The sequence below is a fragment of the Dermacentor variabilis genome, unplaced genomic scaffold, assembly GCF_050947875.1.
Source record: "Dermacentor variabilis isolate Ectoservices unplaced genomic scaffold, ASM5094787v1 scaffold_17, whole genome shotgun sequence".
NCBI classification, from domain to species: Eukaryota; Metazoa; Arthropoda; class Arachnida; order Ixodida; family Ixodidae; genus Dermacentor; species Dermacentor variabilis.
In genome coordinates, this window is record NW_027460335.1 from 990,327 (window position 1) to 1,003,398 (window position 13,072).

Consider the following 13,072-nt stretch of genomic DNA (forward strand, 5'->3'; position numbering starts at 1 on the left):
CAAGACGGCACGCACCAAGTAACATGGTCAGACTGCTGCATATGAGGGTGAGCACGCACTCAAGCTTTGTCGGGGACAAGGCTGAGGCGGCCCATGCGCATCACGGTTGCCATTAGATGCGTTCTTCTCGTAGCTTTGATGCCACGGCCGCCGCGGTTTGCCGCGACGAGTCCACTGGTTAAGCGGAACTGGTTCGCTGAGGAAAATTGCGTCTTGTACCTAGCGGGCGCGGAACGTGGAAATGGCGTCGTCGTTTACATCCACAACTAGGCTATCAAAATAAAATTTGAACTTCCCGCGTCGACGCCGTTTTGACGGCGCACCGTTGTGGGAACGGCCCGCTCTACCGTAGCATTCGCTGTGCAAGGTATTGAACAAGGAGTGGACGCACCGAGAAGGCCGTGTGTGATTGCGACTAACTCCGCTTCTGCTAAACACGGTAAAGTACCTTTTGTGGCAAAGTATTTCGGAAACAGCCTATGTTCACTTGTAATGTCTTTCTCCACTGCCTATAAGAGCGGTTCAGGGCCCATTTCGAGCGATCTCTGTGGCGGGCAGAGTATAGGTGCACCGACGCATCGTGGGTGTACACGTGCTGTGTTTTCGCCGCTCAGTTTGGGTTGAAACGATGGACAGCACGAGGGTTACTTCGCTCGCTGTGGCTTCCACAGATCACCGTTTTGATAGCGAGTGGCCGCTGTCATCTAGTGTGATGTGTTTGTTTGCTTCTGCGTGCTTGGACCGTGCTTGTCAATTTTGTTATCAATCAAGTGTTGACTAGTTTATATGGCCGATAAATCTAGTGTTCTTATTTCGTATGGTTGTCTGTTAATTTGCTATCGCAATCCTGTGTTCGCCTTTCGAGTGAAACCGCCCCATTTCTTCCTTTGTAGAAATAGCCAAATCCTTAAACACAATTGTTGACTAAGTGTACATCTAAAACACCAACAATATTGGCATTGTCTGCGTTTCCATCGGATTCTAGTTCACGATTCCTTCAAGCATTGTTCAAGGAAGCTCGTTACATGAGTTAAGAACAGTAACAAGAACGCGTTTCTTAACAACACAATTTTATTTGTGAACATTGTTTAATGGTAATGAAACGTCGGTTTTGGCACACGGCTGTGGCCGCCAAGGTAGCGAACGACTAGTGTACTGTCTTTTCTTGTGCCTGAGCCTGCGTCTTAGTACTTCGCGCTCTGCATTTAGCCATGAAAACAACGACCCCGCGACATGCAAGTTTTAATCCTCCCTTGAAGCCACGGCAGCTCTGACAGCTGCCTACAAGAGTTGTTGAACGTTTTTTTTTTGTTTCTAAGTTCTTTCTTCTTGTTGTTTTATTTGCAGGTGAACCCTTGAGGCCAAAACGTAGAAAGAGCAGCAGTCATCAAGATGGCCGGCGAGAGGAACCCGCGCCTAGTGGTGCTTGTGTACGAAAATGCGATCCAGCATCCAAGAAAGTGTGAACTTCCTTCGCGATGACATCTGTTCCTTTTGTTTTGTATAGACCAGTTCCACGTAACACAAATGAGTGGGACTGGCTCCTTGTGGACTTCAATGAAATCCCTCTCGACGCCCTTGTGCCTGACCCTGACTTGTCTTTTCTAAAAGGACCAACAGCTGTATGGATATCCGCTTCAATTTCGAACTTCTTCTGTTTAACTAACGCAGTTTCTTAATGGCACTGATTACGAATACCAAATATTTTCTCATTTCCACACACATTGATCCAAAGTCAACATCAAGTGTTTTCGTGTTAACAAGAGAGTAATTATTTTCATTGATTAAATCTCAAGTGAGGTGCATTAGAATAAGAAACTGCTTTTTTGCTTTTAGTCGTCTGCTGCTTCGTGTCAATGAGAGTAGAATGAAACAAGGAACAGCGCGTCACCACATGAAATTAGGAGAAGCCAATAAGGGTAGTGCTATACCACCAAGCATTGCTTTCATTGTGATGATGATCATGTGTGTTATTTTGTGGCGCAAGGGCCAGGTTTGGCCAAAGACCGCCATGACAAGTGGTAGCGTTAACGATGTATTATGAAAGATGTGACTTGGCTGTAAAGTGGCCTAAAAATAGTCGCTGTAAAGTGCGTAAAATCTGCGTTCTATAAAATTATGGCGATGACTATGAACATTAAAATCCATCGTAAAAGAATGATGCATTGTTTAAAATATGCGAGATGTTAAATTGGTTACAGCACTACTGCCTCACCCGAGCCCTCGAACCACAAGGGCCTAGAGGCATGTGCTATTCAAAATAACTATCGCAGCGGCATCCTCTGGAGAGAGGAAGCGCTACGAACGTGTGGGGCTAATAACATGCAACACAACATCTTTCAAAAAACCTAGGACGGCGCTGGTGTCAAAGAGTGGTTCTGGACCTAGTAACATAACAGGATGAAGGGGGATGTGGTGGCGGTATGCTAAGAGAAAATGTTTTTTCTTTCGGATTCGGCTTCCCGACACTCCAGTAGGACGTGGAGGACGGTCAGCCTTTCCCCGCATCTACCACAGGTTGGAGGCTCGTTTCCCGTGAGTAAAAAGTTATGTGTGCCAAAAGTGTGTCCTATTCTTAGACGGCAGAATAGGACATCTGTCCGGCGGGATTTTGTTACAGGAGGCCAGAAACCTAATTGTGGCTTTATTACATGCAGTTTATTATTTATTTCTTCGTCCCACATGCGTTGCCAGTGGTTTCGTAGTTTCCTTCTTAAGAAAGGCTTCAGGTCTGTGACAGGGACCGAAGCAGTAGTTAACTGCATGCAATGAGATTGATGTGGCCATCTGGTCGGCTAGAACGTTTCCCTCGATGCCCCTATGTCCAGGCACCCAGCATATGATCACATGTTGGTTAGATATATATGATTTGCACAGTGCGGAGTAGAGTTCATTAAATACTGGATTTTTGTGATTACGGAAAGACATCAAGGCCTTCACAACACTGAGGGAGTCCGTATATATAACTGATTTCGGGAGTTGTGATTTATTTATATGTTTTACGGCCGACAGGAGTGCGTAGGCCTCAGCCGGAAAGATGCTAGTTTCCGGATGCAGTACGTCGGTTTCCGAGAAGGATGGACCGACGGCTGCATAGGACACCCCGTCGTGCGACTTTGATGCGTCTGTGTAGAACTCCGTGCAGGAGTATTTGTGCTGGAGTTCCCGGAAATGCATTAGGATTTCAATCTCTGGAGCATGCTTTGTGACTTCCACGAAAGATATATCACATTGTATGAGCTGCCACTCCCAAGGAGGTAGCAGCTTGGCTGGATGCATTAGGCGAAGCTCGAAGAGTGGAACGTGCATTTCTTCACTAAGCTCCCTCACACGCAGCGAGAAAGGCTGTCTTACGGAGGGACGATTGCGAAAGAGTGTAGCATATGTCATGTCATTAATGGTATTAAAACAGGGATGCTGAGGATTTGAGTGGACTTTCAGAAAATATGTATGGCTGATGTATGTTCTCTGCAGATGAAGTGACCACTCATTTGATTCTACATATAAACTTTGTATGGGACTCGTTCTGAAAGCGCCAGTGGCCAGTCGGATTACTAGATGGTGCACTGGGTCTAGCATCTTTAGTGCGCTCGGGGCGGCAGAGTGATAAATCACGGCACCATAGTCTAGTCGCGATCGAATGAGGCTTTTATATAGATTCATTAAACACTTCCTATCACTACTCCACGTAGTCTGGGACAGAAGTTTCAATATGTTCATTGTTTTCAGACATTTTTCTTTAAGATGTTTAATGTGGGGGACGAAAGTGAGTATGTAGTCAAAAATGACACCTAGAAATTTGTGTTCTTTGTTTACAGGTATGTGTTGTCCACGCAGTTCTATGCAAGGATCTGGGATAAGTCCTCTCTTTCTTGTAAAAAGAACACAAGAGCTTTTGTTAGGATTGATCTTAAACCCATTCTTGTCTGCCCACATTGACACTTTGTTCAGGCCATGCTGTACCTGTCTCTCGCAGACTGCGAGGTTACAGGATTTGAAAGCTATTTGAATGTCGTCCACGTAGACAGAGTAAAAGATGGCGGGTGGTAGTGAAGCACGAAGCGTGTTCATCTTCACGATAAATAGCGTGCAGCTGAGCACGCCTCCTTGGGGTACACCCGTTTCTTGCGTAAAAGGACGTGAGAGTGCATTGCCGACTTTTACCCGGAAGGTACGATTTGACAGATAGCTTTTTATTATATTAAACATATTACCGTGGATGCCCATTTCTGACAGGTCTCTTAAGATTCCGTAACGCCACGTTGTGTCATACGCCTTTTCCATATCGAGAAATATCGATAGGAAGAACTGTTTATGTATAAATGCATCCCGCATATTCCCTTCAACACGCACGAGATGATCGGTTGTGGAGCGCCCTTCTCGGAAGCCGCACTGATAAGGATCAAGCATTTTGCTCTGTTCAAGGAAATGAATGAGTCGCCGATTTTGTCATTTTTTCGAACACCTTACATATGCAACTTGTGAGGGCTATCGGGCGGTAACTTGCCACTGAGGAAGGGTCTTTGCCTTGTTTCAAAACAGGGACTACAATGGCTTCCTTCCAGGCGGTTGGAAGGTACCCTGCATCCCAGATGGTGTTGAAAAGTGTGAGTAGTGTAAGTTGCGTGTCATTGTGGAAGTTTTTGAGCATTTCATACATGATTCTATCAGATCCCGGTGCGGAACTCTTGCATGCGCTCAAGGCAGCTTTCAACTCGGCAGCACTAAAAGGGCAATTGTACGGTTCATTCTGTCGGCACTTATTGATGAGTGGCTTGTATTCTTCTATTTGTTTATATTTTAGGAAGGATTGAGAATAATGATTTGAGCTTAATACACTCTCAAAGTGCTCCCCAAGTGAGTTGGCCTGGTCTTGCAGTGTATCGCCCTGTGTGTTTACCAGGGGGACTAAGTATGTTTGCCTACCTCTAATCCTATTAACTCTGTTCCAGGCTTTGGCCTCATCCCTAAACGAGTTAATACTCGATAGATACTTTTGCCAGCTTTCTCTTCTGGCCTGTCGGCGGGTTCTCCTACCTTGGGATTTTACTTTTTTAAAGTTGACAAGATTTTCTGCAGTGGGCGAAGCGCGTAGCATCTCCCACGCTTTGTTCTGATTCCTACGTGCGATTCTGCATTCACTGTTCCACCACGGGACATGCCGTTTGCATGCCGAGCCGCTTAATTCACGTATGCATTTAGATGCGGCATCTATTATAAAGGCTGTGAAGTACTCCACAGCAGCATCGATTTCTAAAGAAGACATGTCGTCCCATGATATACTAGTTAAGTTTCGGAACCTCTCCCAGTCTGCTGTGTCAATATTCCACCTAGGAGCGTGTGGTGGATATTCATTTTCTTTAGGTGATCTTAGCAGTATAGGCAAGTGGTCGCTGCCGTAAGGGTTGTCGGCAACTTCCCATTCAAGTTCAGGCAGTACAGACGGGGAGACTATGCTAAGATCTATGGAAGAATAGGTTCTGTTTGCTAGAGAGTAACATGTGTGTTGCTTCTTATTCAACAGACACGCACCAGAAGAAAAAAGGAATTGTTCGACAAGACGTCCTCGCGCATCTATATGAGGGTCGCCCCACAGGTAGTTATGCGCATTGAAATCGCCAAGAACAACATAGTGTTCTGGCAATTCATCTATAAAGGACTGAAATTCATGTTTGCTTAGTTTATAATGTGGGGGAATGTAAAGCGAGGAAATAGTGATAAGTTTCTTCAGCAGAATAGCCCGAACCGCCACTGCCTCAAGGGCCGTTCGTAGCTGTACACGTTGACAGGCTATGCTTTCTTTAATTATAATTGCAACACCACCCGATGATGCGACAGCATCATCGCGATCTTTGCGAAATGTGACATACTGTGGAAGAAAGTTTGTGTATTTTGATTTCAAGTGTGTTTCCTGTAAACACAGCACTTTTGGATTGTGTTTATGGATGAGTTCTTGAACATCATCAAGATTCCTAAGCAGACCTCTGACATTCCATTGAATGATTTGTGTATCCATATTTTAAATTAAATTAGTGCTGTGTTTACGGAAAGGGAAGGGATGTCTTAGATTACAGAACCCTTTCGAGGCCCTGTAATAGGGGTTTTGCTCTTTCTGAAGCGTTCCAGCGAACCTCGGCGCTCCTTAGGCGTTTGGTGCGCCTTGAGGACAGGTGTAGTGTCCATTGCCTCCTGTGAGACGCCGGACAAGCGCTCTTGCGAGCGAGATGTTTTCTGCGAGAGTCCTGCCCCGGAAGGCAAAACCCCTGCGCCCCCCAGCCCAGAGGTCGATGGGGCTCCCTGAGGGATTTGGCTGCGCTGGCCGTTGCCAGCGCTGGAAGGGAGCTGGTAGGATGAGGCAGCCTCGGCTGCGCCCACCTTCGGGGTCGGTGGTCCCCTCTCCTCGGTTGACGGAGCAGCGCTAGCTGCAACCGCCGCGGGGGCAGATGGCTTAGCTGCCGACTCACTGATTGAGGGTCGGACAGCCGCCGGAGGCCGTTGTGACGCTGCCCCCTGACGCGCCACTTCGGCAAAGGTTTTCTTTGGCAGGTGTGCTACCCGCCTTCGTGCCTCTTTGATCGATATATTCTCTTTCACTTTGATCGTTACTATTTCTTTTTCCTTCTTCCAGGAGGGGCACGACCGCGAGTACGCGGCGTGCTCCCCATCACAGTTTACACAGTGGGGAGCGTTCTCACACGTTTCAGTGGTGTGTTCTTGGGCACTACATTTAGCACAAGTTTGGCGGCCTCGGCAACTCTGCGAACTGTGGCCGAAGCGCTGGCACTTGAAACAGCGGAGTGGGTTGGGCACGTACGGCCTAACGCGGAGCTTGATGTACCCGGCCTCCATTGACTCGGGCAGGGCACTTGAACCAAAGGTGATTATTAAGTGCTTCGTTTGAATCTCTTTACCATCTCGCCTTATCTTTATTCTTCTAACATTGATAACATTTTGCTCACTGAAGCCCTCCAGGAGCTCCGCCTCAGTCAGCTCAAGCAGATCATCATCGGAAACAACACGGCGGGAGGTGTTCATTGTACGGTGTGGCGTTACTGTTATGTGGGTCTCCCCGAATGACACTAGTTTCTGTAGTTGCTCATATTGCTTCTGGTCGCGGAGTTCCAAGAGGAGGTCACCGCTTGCCATCCTGGACACCTTGTAACCTGGTCCAAAAACATCAGTCAAGGACTTTGAGACAAGGAATGGTGATATGTTTCGCACTGCTTTGTTTGGCTTTTCAGAGTGAATGACGTGGAACCGGGGAAAATTCTGGATTTGGTGTCCGAAATACTGAAAAACATCTTCGGTGCGCCCTCGTTTCGGCGGGCGATCAAGAAGTTTGGGGAAGGGAGTTTCCATGAGAATGTATAAGATTCGGCAACAGCGCCGACCGCCCACCACGGAGCCCAACGAGGGGACGCGGCAGAGCTTGTGTACAAGCCTGCACGACGCCAGCCGTACGCCATCACTATAACCCAATATGGTGTACCCAAGGTAGGATATCCACACAAGGTTAACCCTTGCCGCCGTGGAGAAAGGAAGTAAATGGAAGAGAGAAGAAGACAGGAAAGATGTAAAGTGAGAGATAAAGACGAAGGTTTGAGAAGAGAGAGACAGGAAAAGGCGACTACCCATTTCCCCCGGGTGGGTCAGTCCGGGGGTGCCGTCTACGTGAAGCAGAGGCCAAAGAGGCGTGTTGCCTCCGCCGGGGGGCCTTAAAGGTCCGAACACCCGGCATCGGCTCAACCCCCAGGATCCCCCTTTCCCCGGACACGGCTAAGCCGCGCACGGCTACACGCGGGAGGGTCCAACCCTCGTGTGCTCGGGTACGTGGTGTCGCAACACACCAAACGCCTGCTGCCGCAGACGCCCCTGCGGGGTTGCTTTCATTGTGATGCAGACAAAGTGAGACTCCTAAGATGGCAAATTCTACTGCTAATTGTGACAACACGCTTACACAATACAACCAAACCCAGGATGATGAGAGCTACCAAGGTACTGTGTATGACTTTTGAGGTTAGGTGGCACCTGCAGTGCATTAAAACTCTTTGGTGACCAAGAATATTTGCCAAGCCTCCTAATGACCAGGAGCGTGCATCTGCTGTTTAGGTATGTGCTGTTTAGAAACTATTATTAAGAAAACTATACAATAACTCGCACTGACGATTCAATCAGTAGTTCCGTGAAATTTTGTTGCAGTTGCATTTCAGTATTGTGAACTGTGCGATTAATAAACATAACCGTTTAACGACAATATACTTTTCATAATACGAAAAACAACTGTACGTATCAGACTAGGTTGTACACCATTTACTTCAAAACTTCTCAAAGCTTCTCTTCAAATAGATTCCAACATGTGAATGGGTCCTACATTATGCTTTTGACCTCTGTCCTGAGCTCATTTACCCTTCACATTGGAAGGCTGCATAATTATTGTGAACAAGCGGCAGTATCCATACTTGATGTCCACCCAACCTGTGCAGAAATGTACGTTGACTTGTTCTCTGCAGCAGTGGCACCTTTTCTATTGTACACAACTGCAACAAATGACCCCCGGCTCATTGGCAGTTTACAGTCTAGACCGTTTAACATAACACACTTGTTTTGTGCAAGATGCATTATTTCGCAGCCATAAATATGAGTGTTAATCCAACAGTGTGCTAACTTGGGGCAGCCGGTACATAGAGGTCGGGCACAAGACTGTTGTTGTGCACTGCATTTTTGGGAACTGTGTCCTGCAAGCAGTTGTCGCATTATACTGTTCAGTGAATCTAGGTAGTTCATTAAGAATTATAGGGACGAATCTGCCAGCACATAGGAACATACTACAGTGTAACCTTTGAAGATTTCTGTTCTATGAATGCTAATAGAACATTCCAAGTACTTTTTTGGACATCAGGTGTTCCTGGATTTTACTTTCTGAATTTTGCATTGCAGCAGATTTTGCATTATTTCTTTGACTCACCTAAAGCAGCTGACATTGTTAGTTTTGCAGTAACAACACGTGTGCACGTTACTTTATTCAGTGCGCGACAAAGAATTGCTCTTGCACCATTAACTCGAAATGCAGTGTTAGTTCTCATTTATACATTGCTTTCTGGAGGTGTAGGTGCAGTAACTGAAATGTTTGTGAAATAAAAAGAAAATGCTGACTAAATTCATCAATATGCCGATAGACTTGCTTCCTGTCAGACACCATAATTTCATTCGCACAAATTATGACCGCACTTGAGGTTCTGCAGCCAGTGTGGGCTGTATCGAAGGATCTATGTAGCACATGTGTTTCCATTCCGTCTAAATACCACACAGAAGTTGTAATGTAGCACTTCCTTATAGCATCATATGTTGCAGGTAGAATAGAAAAAAGTCAAGCCGTTGTATCCCATGAGCATGCGAAGATTTCCCCTTATCAAAATTTTCAAGTAGCTTCTAAGTGACTTGAACCAACATTGTAACGCTTTTTTAATTAAAAGAATATTGTGAACATTTGCGTACATCAAGTGTAGCATGTTACTTGACGTAAATGTAATTAAAGCAATTCACTGTTCCAGTCTCTTGAATACTGAAAGTGAGTGGCAGGCACCTAACAAAAAGTAAATAAAATATAATGATGCACTTCGCACTTTTTTGGATTTGAAACTGGTTCATTGCAGGTGGTTTAAAGCAGGGGGCACTGTTCTGGGCCGGTTTTTAAGGCTCTATGATGTAGGGCATTTTGATCGCGACTTGATCGTATGTAACTAAATAACCCAACCCTACAGGGAGTTTTAGGCTTTCGCACCCTAAGTTAGAAGATACAAACCACCGGGCACACAAAAGAACGCGAAAATGTATACAAAATAGCACAAGCTGTGCGCAGGTCTCATGTGCAAAGGCGGTTGGGTGCGCTTTTCCTAAATCTCTCCAATGGGGCATGTCTGATGCTGCATATGACGCTGCTTTGTGCTTCTACAACAAATGCTACCTCCATGATCATGATGAAACACTGCTTCTAAAAAATCTGCAAGCTGTATTTGCATCTCAAAGCATGTTTTAACTCAGCACAACAACTAGTTCCAGTAATATTATAGTTGATATTGTGGCTATACAGGCAATGCCAACCGCAACGGAGATTTCTGGTTGTCCGTTAGAGCAAGAGAATGGGTGCCAAAAGAAGGAGATACAGTCGAACACGTCAGCGAATTGGGTGGTGTGATGAAGTCAATTGACTCAAGCTACAGATAATTTGAGATTGCTGGGAGAGGTCTCCAACCATCAGTGGATGTACGTAAAGTACTTATATATTGATGACGAAGGAAGCCTGCCTTTTTGTGGGCCGTCTAGCGTATACAGAATAACCATCTTCAAATCGTTCCTGTAAACGGAAAGGTATTGGTCCTCCGACGCTGCCTCAGCAGAATTGTTGTAGTCTTTGACACAGTTGTGTTCACACACATGAATGAATTTTTTTCTGTCATAACTACAACACTTTCTGATTAGGTTTGCGCTGTGTGTGTTGGACTCCATAAGAGCGGTTCGATATTAGTACCTCCAGAATATGGCTATAGCATGGTGCCTTTCCAAGTGATATAGGACTCCCGACATTTGACATCATTTTATATTGCGTTTCTCCTGATTGTGAATAAAAATTGTTAGTTCTGTTGACGCAGGTGGCCTATCGAGCCTCCTAGTGGCAACTTATGTGGTTTCTTCTTTATTCAGTAGGCTATAAAAACATCTGCCACATCTTCACTGCAATAATAGTGTAAAATTGTCCCCGGACAAACTTCCGTCGCAGAAATTGGCAGATTAAACTCAGACATTGAGAGAATCAGAAAAAGATGAGAGAGAAAAGCCACCAATATATTGGGGAGTGCACTTTTAGGCAGATGCAGTTATTTCCCGCAGTAGCTATTTATCTAACGCACGAACGCAACGAATAGTCGCACAATTGTTTATGAGAAATGTGCGTGTGGCACAAAGATGAGCTTTGCATGTTATCTTTTCCCCTGGGCCATTTCAGTACTTTTCAACACCCTTGTATTGAATCCACACAGCCTTCGACTCTGAAGAATCCTGTATGGTTAACTACGTAGCTAAAACATACATATAATTGGCGAATGTGCACATTTACTTAATGAAAAAAGAGAGCGCTACGAAGACAAGGACGAAAGAACAACGTGTACGACAGACAAGGCGCACTTCCAACTAAATGTTTTTTGAAGAAACAGAACTTTAAATAGATGCAACCAAGGACGGCCTTGTTGAAGGAAGTGCGCCTTGTCTGTCGTACACGTTGTTCTTTCGTCCTTGTCTTCGTAGCGCTCTCTTTTTTCATTAAGTATGCTCAACCAACTCACCCACATCAAGCTTCTGGTGCACATTTATTACGTAACCCAGCGCATAGGCCTCAGACTCTGCCCAGGCGGCGCTGCGGAAAAACCCGTCACCAGCGCTGCCATCGGAGCATTGGCGCGAACAGAGTAGTGCAAGGAGAACTGTCAGCAAGCGAAGGTACATAGGCCACAATGGACCCTTCTCTTTCGTTGGTGTTGAGGCACGGTTTCCTAAAAATCAAGGACCTGAAAAGCTTTTTCTGCCCATCCACGCTTCGGAAAATAAGCTCAGCAGGGCGAAGTACGTGTACAATATAAAATAACGTCTCTAGTGTTATTTCGGCATGCTGCAACTCGGGAGTACAGAGAGCATAAGGTTTGTCTATAGGCATACCAGCATAAAAATCTAAGCATTTCAAATTCGTTCATATTAAACATGCCCTGAACACAAGACTTAAGTATCTCCTATATATTTATGTATTTTATCGTAATTTTTTTCTCGCAATTATTTACAGAGAGTAAATCCTTTCCTACCCTTTTCCAGGGCAGCATACAGAAAGCGTTTTCCAAGGCAGCAAACAGCGTGAGATCATAACGAAAGTAAGCTGCCTACAGTGCCTACGCGCTGCATCTTTCTTTCTCGCAGGAGCTACAGCATCGCTCAGTAGTTTAATTTGAAGTTTTCGCAGACGCTGTGAGCAATAAGTACGCACAAATAAATGTAAATAAACGCGACATTTTTTCTTTACACACGTGCGTTACTTCGCAATCACTCATCCAGTGCTCCTACAGCAACTTCATTGCTCACATTTGAAAAACGCAGTCGAGCAGGCTCAGCACATTGCGAAGCGTGCTTGTTGTATCGGCGCAGGACCTACAAAATACCGAGAGTAGAAATGAGCTCACGATACAACGATGCTCTAGAACAGGAAAATGTTTGGTTAGCCTGACCTGCCAAATCTCTCCGTTCCACTTGTTGAGTCAAGCGGAGGCGGACGTCCGTTAGAAGGTGAAGATATCGATGGCAAATAAGCAGGATGGTTCGCAACGTTGTTTTTTCTGTTACCAACGAAGTGGCGGCTGCAGATTCTTGAGCTTTCGCTTGGTTACCACGGTCCTCCATCAGGGCTACGCAACACAATTACAAAAGAACAAAATTGTCGCGCTTTCTCATGCGAGCCGCTGTGTTGTGGGGAATGCAAGTAATTCGATTACCCAACAGGTTGAACGACCCGTATCCAGCGCTCTCGCATTTCCCCTTCATACGATCGCGATGGAAATCGGCAAAACTGAACGTTGTTATTCCGTCCTTCAGGTTCATGGGAATTTTCAACACAAAAGTAGCATCGATTGCGGCGTTTCTTCGTAGCACGCGGCACTGTCGCGGTTGCCGTCGTTTCCGCCATTAGTTTGAAGAGTGAGCCAGCAAGGCAGTTCGGCGGCGCGTCCAACTAGCATACAAATTCATTGCTCTCTGTCTGGGTGTTAAATGTAAAAAACACCCGCAATATGGACCAAAATCTAGTTAAATCGTTGTTTCGCAGTCGCAAGCTGCATAGGCAACTTAGCAAGGGAGCACGGCTTCGCACTACTCAATTACTGCCTCTTCGCACGGGCAGGTGGCGCTACGCGTATTGCAAAACTCCATAGTCTGACGTCCATACTCCACAGCTGCACAGACAACCGTCAGGTGGATCCACTTTATGGTCAGCTTTGCCTACTGCCGATTTTTTTACTAGTAGACAACGTCATTTTTT